The 7,145-nt window shown below is 37.1% G+C and overlaps 1 non-coding gene across 1 annotated transcript; it reads left to right on the top strand.

Annotated features, from left to right (window-relative positions):
• Positions 1 to 244: 244 nt before the first annotated feature.
• On the top strand, positions 245 to 348 carry LOC130958816 (small nucleolar RNA R71). Its single transcript, XR_009077920.1, has one exon. It is a non-coding gene; the product is annotated as a small nucleolar RNA R71 (small nucleolar RNA).
• Positions 349 to 7,145: the final 6,797 nt, after the last annotated feature.

The raw sequence follows: 7,145 nt of genomic DNA, 5'->3' as shown, positions 1-7,145 counted from the left end.
AGCCAAAATGGCATTCAGAGTATCAATCTCAAGAACTCCTTTCTTCTGACTTGTCCCATTGTTCACAGGATTTCTTTCAGAAGTGTACATGAATTGGTTATTTGCAACCATTTCAATGAGCTCTTGAGCCTCTGTAGGGGTCTTCTTCAGATGAAGAGATCCTCCAGCAGAGCTATCCAAAGACATCTTGGATAGTTCAGAGAGACCATCATAGAAAATACCTATGATGCTCCATTCAGAAAGCATGTCAGATGGACATTTTCTGATCAATTGTTTGTATCTTTCCCAAACTTCATAGAGGGATTCACCATCCTTCTGTCTGAAGGTTTGGACTTCCACTCTAAGCTTACTCAATTTTTGAGGTGGAAAGAACTTTGCCAAGAAGGCATTGACTAGCTTTTCCCAAGAGTCCAGGCTTTCTTTAGGTTGAGAGTCCAACCATATTCTAGCTCTGTCTCTTACAGCAAAAGGGAATAGCATCAGTCTGTAGACCTCAGGGTCAACCCCATTAGTCTTGACTGTGTCACAGATTTGCAAGAACTCAGCTAAAAACTGATGAGGATCTTCCAATGGAAGTCCATGGAACTTGCAATTCTGTTACATTAGAGAAACTAACTGAGGCTTAAGCTCAAAGTTGTTTGCTCCAATGGCAGGGATAGAGATGCTTCTCCCATAGAAGTCGGGAGTAGGTGCAGTAAAGTCACCCAGCACCTTCCTTGCATTGTTGGCATTGTTGTTGTTTTCGGCTGCCATAGGTTCTTCTTCCTTGAAGAATTCGGTCAGGTCCTCAACAAAGAGTTGTGCCTTAGCTTTTCTCAGCTTTCGCTTCAAGGTCCTTTCAGGTTCAGGGTCAGCTTCAACAAGAATGCCTTTGTCTCTGCTCCTGCTCATATGAAAGAGAAGAGAACGGAATCCTCTATGTCACAGTATAGAGATTCCTTGAGGTGTCAGAGGAAAAGAAAAGTAGAAGACAGAAGTAGAAAATTCGAATTTATCAAAGAAGATGGGGTTCGAATTTTGCATTAAGGAATAGTGTTAGTCCATAAATAGAAGGATGTGAAAAGAAGGGAAGTAATATTCGAAAATTAAGTAAAAAAAAAAATTTGAAAACATTTTTGAAAAACACTACTTGATTTTCGAAAATAAGAGTGGGAAAGAAATCAAATGATTTTTGAAAAAGATTTTGAAATTAGAAGTTAAAAAGATTTGATTGAAAACTATTTTGAAAAAGATGTGATTGAGAAGATATGATTGGTTTTAAAAAAGATGTGATTGAGAAGATATGATTTGAAAAACATTTTAAAAAAGATTTGATTTTAAAATTAATGACTTGCTTGGCAAGAAAAGATATGATTCAAAAATTAAACCTTCCTCAACAGAAAAGGCAACATACTTGAAATTTTGAATCAAATCATTAATTGTTAGCAAGTCTCATTGAAAAAGGAAAGAAATTGATTTTGAAAACATTTGATTGAAAAGATATGATTTGAAAAAGATTTGATTTTGAAAACAAAATCTTCCCCCTTGTGCCATCCTGGCGTTAAACGCCCAGAATGGTATCCATTCTGGTGTTTAACGCCCAAAATGCTACCTTTTTGGGCGTTAAACGCCCAACCAGGTACCCTGGCTGGCGTTTAAACGCCAGTCTGTCCTTCTTCACTGGGCGTTTTGAACGCCCAGCTTTTTCTGTGTAATTCCTCTGCTGCATGTTCTGAATCTTCAGTTCCCTGTACTATTGACTTGAAAATAGAACCAAGATCAAATAAACAAGGCATGCAAGACACCAAACTTAAGATTAGACACTAGACTCAAGCAAGAAACATAAAGTATTTTTGGTTTTTATGATTTTAAAAATTTTTTTGTGCTTTTTTCGAAAATTATATGGAAATAGAAAATAAAGGTTTCAGAATTCTCAATTTGAATTTCCAGGAATCATTGCAATGCTAGTCTAAGACTCCGGTCCAGGAATTAGACATGGCTTCACAGCCAGCCAAGCTTTCAAAGAAAGCTTCGGTCCAAAACACTAGACATGGCCAATGGCCAGCCAAGCCTTAGCAGATCATTGCTCCAATAGCAAGATTGATAGAGATCAACAAGCTATTGTGATGATCAGTTGAAACCTCGGTCCAATAAGATTAGACATGGCTTCACAGCCAGCCAGATTTCAGCAGATCACCATGAAACACTAGAATTCATTCTTAAGAACTCTGAAGAAAAATACCTAATCTAAGCAACAAGATGAACCGTCAGTTGTCCATACACAAGAACAATCCCCGGCAACGGCGCCAAAAACTTGGTGCACGAAATTGTGATCACTACAACTCAAATAATCCCTAGTAATGGCTCCAAAGACTTGGTGCTCAATACCATGGCATAAACACAACTTCGCACAACTAACCAGCAAGTGCACTGGGTCGTCCAAGTAATAAACCTTACGCGAGTAAGGGTCGATCCCACGGAGATTGTTGGTATGAAGCAAGCTATGGTCACCTTGTAAATCTCAGTCAGGCGGACTCAAATGGGTATAGTGATAAACGAATAAAGCATAAAGATAAAGATAGAGATACTTATGTATATCATTGGTGAGAGCTTCAGATAAGCGTATGAAGATGCCTTCCCTTCCGTCTCTCTGCTTTCCTACAGTCTTCATCCAATCCTTCTTACTCCTTTCCATGGCAAGCTCATGTAGGGTTTCACCGTTGTCAGTGGCTACCTCCCATCCTCTCAGTGAAAACGTTGCCTATGCTCTGTCACAGCATGGGTAATCAGCTGTCGGTTCTCGGTCAGGCCGGAATAAAATCCATCGATTCTTTTGCGTCTGTCACTAACGCCCCGCCTGCTAGGAGTTTGAAGCACGTCACAGTCATTCAATCATTGAATCCTACTCAGAATACCACAAACAAGGTTAGACCTTCCGGATTCTCTTGAATGCTGCCATCAGTTCTTGCCTATACCACGAAGACTCTGATCTCACGGAATGGCTGGCTCGTTTGTCAGGCGAGCACTCGGTTGTCAGGCGATCAACCATGCATCGTGTATCAGGAATCCAAGAGATATTCACTACGCCTCGTATGCTTGTAGAACAAGAGTGGTTGTCAGTCACTTTGTTCATAAGTGAGAATGATGATGAGTGTCACGGATCATCACATTCATCAAGTTGAAGAACAGGTGATATCTTGGAACAAGAACAAGCGGAATTGAATAGAAGAACAATAGTAATTGCATTAATACTCGAGGTACAGCAGAGCTCCACACCTTAATCTATGGTGTGTAAAAACTCCACCGTTGAAAATACATAAGAACAAGGTCTAGGCATGGCCGTGAGGCCAGCCTCCCAGTGATCAAAAGATTCAAAGATCTCCCGATGATCAAAGGATCTAAAATAATCCAAAGATGAAAAATACAATAGTAAAAGGTCCTATATATAGAGAACTAGTACATAGATGAGTAAATGACATAAAAATCCACTTCCGGGCCCACTTGGTGTGTGCTTGGGCTGATCAAATGAAGCATTTTCGTGTAGAGACTCCTCTTGGAGTTAAACGCCAGCTTTGGTGCCAGTTTGGGCGTTTAACTCCCATTTAGGTGCCAGTTCCGGCGTTTAACGCTGGAATTTCTGTAGGTGACTTTGAACGCCGATTTGGGCCATCAAATCTTGGGAAAAGTATGAACTATCATATATTGCTGGAAAGCCCAGGATGTCTACTTTCCAACGCCGTTGAGAGCGCGCCAATTGGGCTTCTGTAGCTCCAGAAAATCCACTTCGAGTGCAGGGAGGTCAGAATCCAACAGCATCTGCAGTCCTTTTGAATCTCTGGATCAGATTTTTGCTCAGATCCCTCAATTTCAGCCAGAAAATACCTGAAATCACAGAAAAACACACAAACTCATAGTAAAGTCCAGAAAAGTGAATTTTAACTAAAACCTAATAAAAATATAATAAAAACTAACTAGATTATACTAAAAACATACTAAAAACAATGCCAAAAAGCGTACAAATTATCCGCTCATCACTTAGCAAAGTCGAGATACACTTTTATTTTCTGCAAATTCTACATTTCAGCTTGTATTGAATTTAATTTCCTTTACGCAATTTCTATTTCTTGCACTTCTACCTTTCTGCGAATTTACTTTCTGCCAATTTTACATTCCTGTTCATGATGAGCTTGATTTACTTTTATGCAATTCAAATTTACTGCACTTGTTGTTAGAACGAAGATCTATTAACCCCACTTCGTTATGGGAGGAGCTCCATTATAATTCACATGATTGAGTGAACTTCTTCTTCTTCTCAATCCGTTTGGGTAGCTATTGGATATTAAAGAGAGAACTTTTGCGTGGTCTAGAATTCAGAATAAATTCCCGTTGCAAGTATAGTTTCTAAACCAACAAAAGTCCTTTCTTACAAATGTTTTTGGTTGTCATAAGTAACAAACCCCAAAATAAATTGATAACCGAAGTATTCAAACCTCGGGTCGTCTTCTCAAGGAATTGCAGGAAAGTATGTTCTTATTATTGGTTATGAGTCTTGTAAATTTGGGGTTTTGAAAGTAAGGAAACAAGTATGTTAAATGATAAGAAAAATAAAATAGTAATAATAAAATAAACTCTTGGCAAGGTATTAGAATTTGAATTCCTATCCTAGTTATCCTTATCAGGTGTGATGAGAATTGGGTTTTAATCCCACTTAGTTATCCTTTATTAAACAAAGGAAGGTCAAGTAGACTAATTAGCTTGATCCTCAAGTCCTAGTCAATCCCTGTGGGAGCACTAGCTTTAGAGCGATCTAGATCAATTAGAATCTGCCAATTTCAACCACTGCCGAGTTTGACAACTCAAGAGTCACCAATTAATCAACTAAAGCCAATAGTAAATAATTTAAATTAAAAATAGAGAAAAGCAATTATGAGTCTGAAATACCTCAAATTGTATTTAAATAATAAAATCATAACTTGAATGGTCATTAAACAAATAAAGGAGAGAATAAATAAAAGAACATTGAAACTGAGATGAAGAAGAAATATTCCTAATTTCTAAAAATCCTAATCCTAAGAGAGAGGAGAGAACATCTCTCTCTCTCTAAAAACTACATCTAAACTACGAAAAGTGAAAAATAACTGGCTATCTCCTCTCAATGGATGCATTCCTCCACTTCATAACCTCTAATCTCTACCTCTTGGACCTGGATCTGGGCCAAAAAGGGCTTCAGAAACTGCTGGGAGCATTTTCTGTAATTTCTAGTGCATGGCATCTGTCACGCGTCCGCGTAGGTCACGCGATCGCGTCATTCGGAGTTTTCCTTGTCACACGTTCGCTTTGATCATGCGTTCGCATCATCTGTGTTCTGCATAAGTCGCGCGGCCGCGTGGGTCACGCGGTCGCGTCACTCCCTTTTCGCGCTGGTTATGCGGCCACGTCATCCATGCGTTCGCGTCGCTGCCAGTTTCTTCAAAAACTCTATTTGGTGCTTTTCTTCCATTTTTGTATGTTTCCTTTCCATTCTTTAAGTCATTCCTGCCTTAGAAGCTCTGCAACTACTCAACACACAAATTATGGCATCGAATGGTAATAATGGGTAATTAAAATTATTACTTTTAAAGCATAGAAAACATGTATTTCACATATATCACATAATAAGGAAGGGAAAGCAAAACTTATGCAATTTCCATGAATAAGTAGGTGAAGGGTTGAATAAATCACTTAAATTGAGCACAATATATATATCATAAAATATGGGTTTATCAACCTCCCCACACTTAAACAATAGCATGTCCTCATGCTAAATCCAAGATAAAGAGTAAGGTAAAGTGGTGGAATCTCATGCAATGCAATCTACTCTAAATGCATCTACCTAAATGAGTCATGCAAATCTAGTTATTATTCACTTGTATATAAAACATACATGTAGTTAAATTAATTTATATTCTCAAGGAATTATATATGGATAGCAAACCTTAGACAATGTTAAAGCACTTTTACAATTGAGATGGGTAAAAATATTTTTCAAACTTGCAAGATAATTAACAATAGAGGTAGAGATATATGGTGATGAGCTATTGAACCCTCACTGGATTTTGTATTTACTCTCTAGTCACTCAGTGTTTATTGGGTTAATCACTCTAATCTTCTTTTTATCCTTACTTTCTATAACTTTGTTCTTCATCTAACCAATCAACAAATATAGAATATAGACATACAAAAATCATGAGGTCTTTTTAAGGTTATAATAGGGCCAAGGTAGAGGTAAGGGTATATGTATAAGGTTAAGTGGGCCAATAAGTGAATCCTTGATTAATCTAAGATCTCACCTAACATACATACTTTTATATAGATCAAAGTGTCTTAACCTATTTGCCCAAATTTTCCCACTTTGTATTGCAAACTCATGCATTAAATTTAACTTTGCCCCTATGTTCATTGATTTTTTTTTTCATATGCACATGGTGACTTTTAATTGTTTTGATTTTAAATGAGCATGCTTCCCAAATTTCCAAATAATTTATTCAATTTAAATTCCTACTTTTTTTTTATCATCCATGTTCCCATAAAATTTCCCACACTTAAATTATACACAATTTATATCTTAAGCTAACCAAGGATTCAACTTGGGATTTTTATTTTGTTTTTCTGCTTTAAAGCTAGTAATGTGGTTATAAAACAGAAGGGGATTAAAAAGCTCAAGGGGGCTAACAAGGATGGCATAAAAGGTAGGTTTTATTTGGGATAAGTGAGTTATAATCAAATATGGCCTCAACCCTATCTTGGTATGTATCTATATTCTATATTGGACATATAGATTAAAGCAAAGTAAAGAACACCAGAATGAAAAAGAAGGGCAAAACACACAGGAATAAAAATTATGGGCTGAATGTAACCATACAATTAAGCTCAAAACTCACAGGCTGTGTGTTCTCAAGCTCATAAATCATATATCAGTTATGTATGTCATGCAAGTAGAAATTAAGAGTTTCTATTATTCTCAATGTAAAATTTATTTAGGTGACTTTAAAGTTTTAGTGTTCCTCCTTGATGAAATGTTGTTAACTAACTAACATGTAATGCTATATATACAACGTGTGTGGATTGTTTTGATTCTGTTAAAGTTTCTAGCTTACTTCCTTTTTATTTTCAATCAAATCAACTAT

Source organism: Arachis stenosperma, chromosome 10, assembly GCF_014773155.1.
Source record: "Arachis stenosperma cultivar V10309 chromosome 10, arast.V10309.gnm1.PFL2, whole genome shotgun sequence".
NCBI lineage: Eukaryota > Viridiplantae > Streptophyta > Magnoliopsida > Fabales > Fabaceae > Arachis > Arachis stenosperma.
The sequence above is the reverse complement of the archived record's forward strand: the minus strand, read 5'-3'. Positions and strand labels throughout refer to the sequence as shown.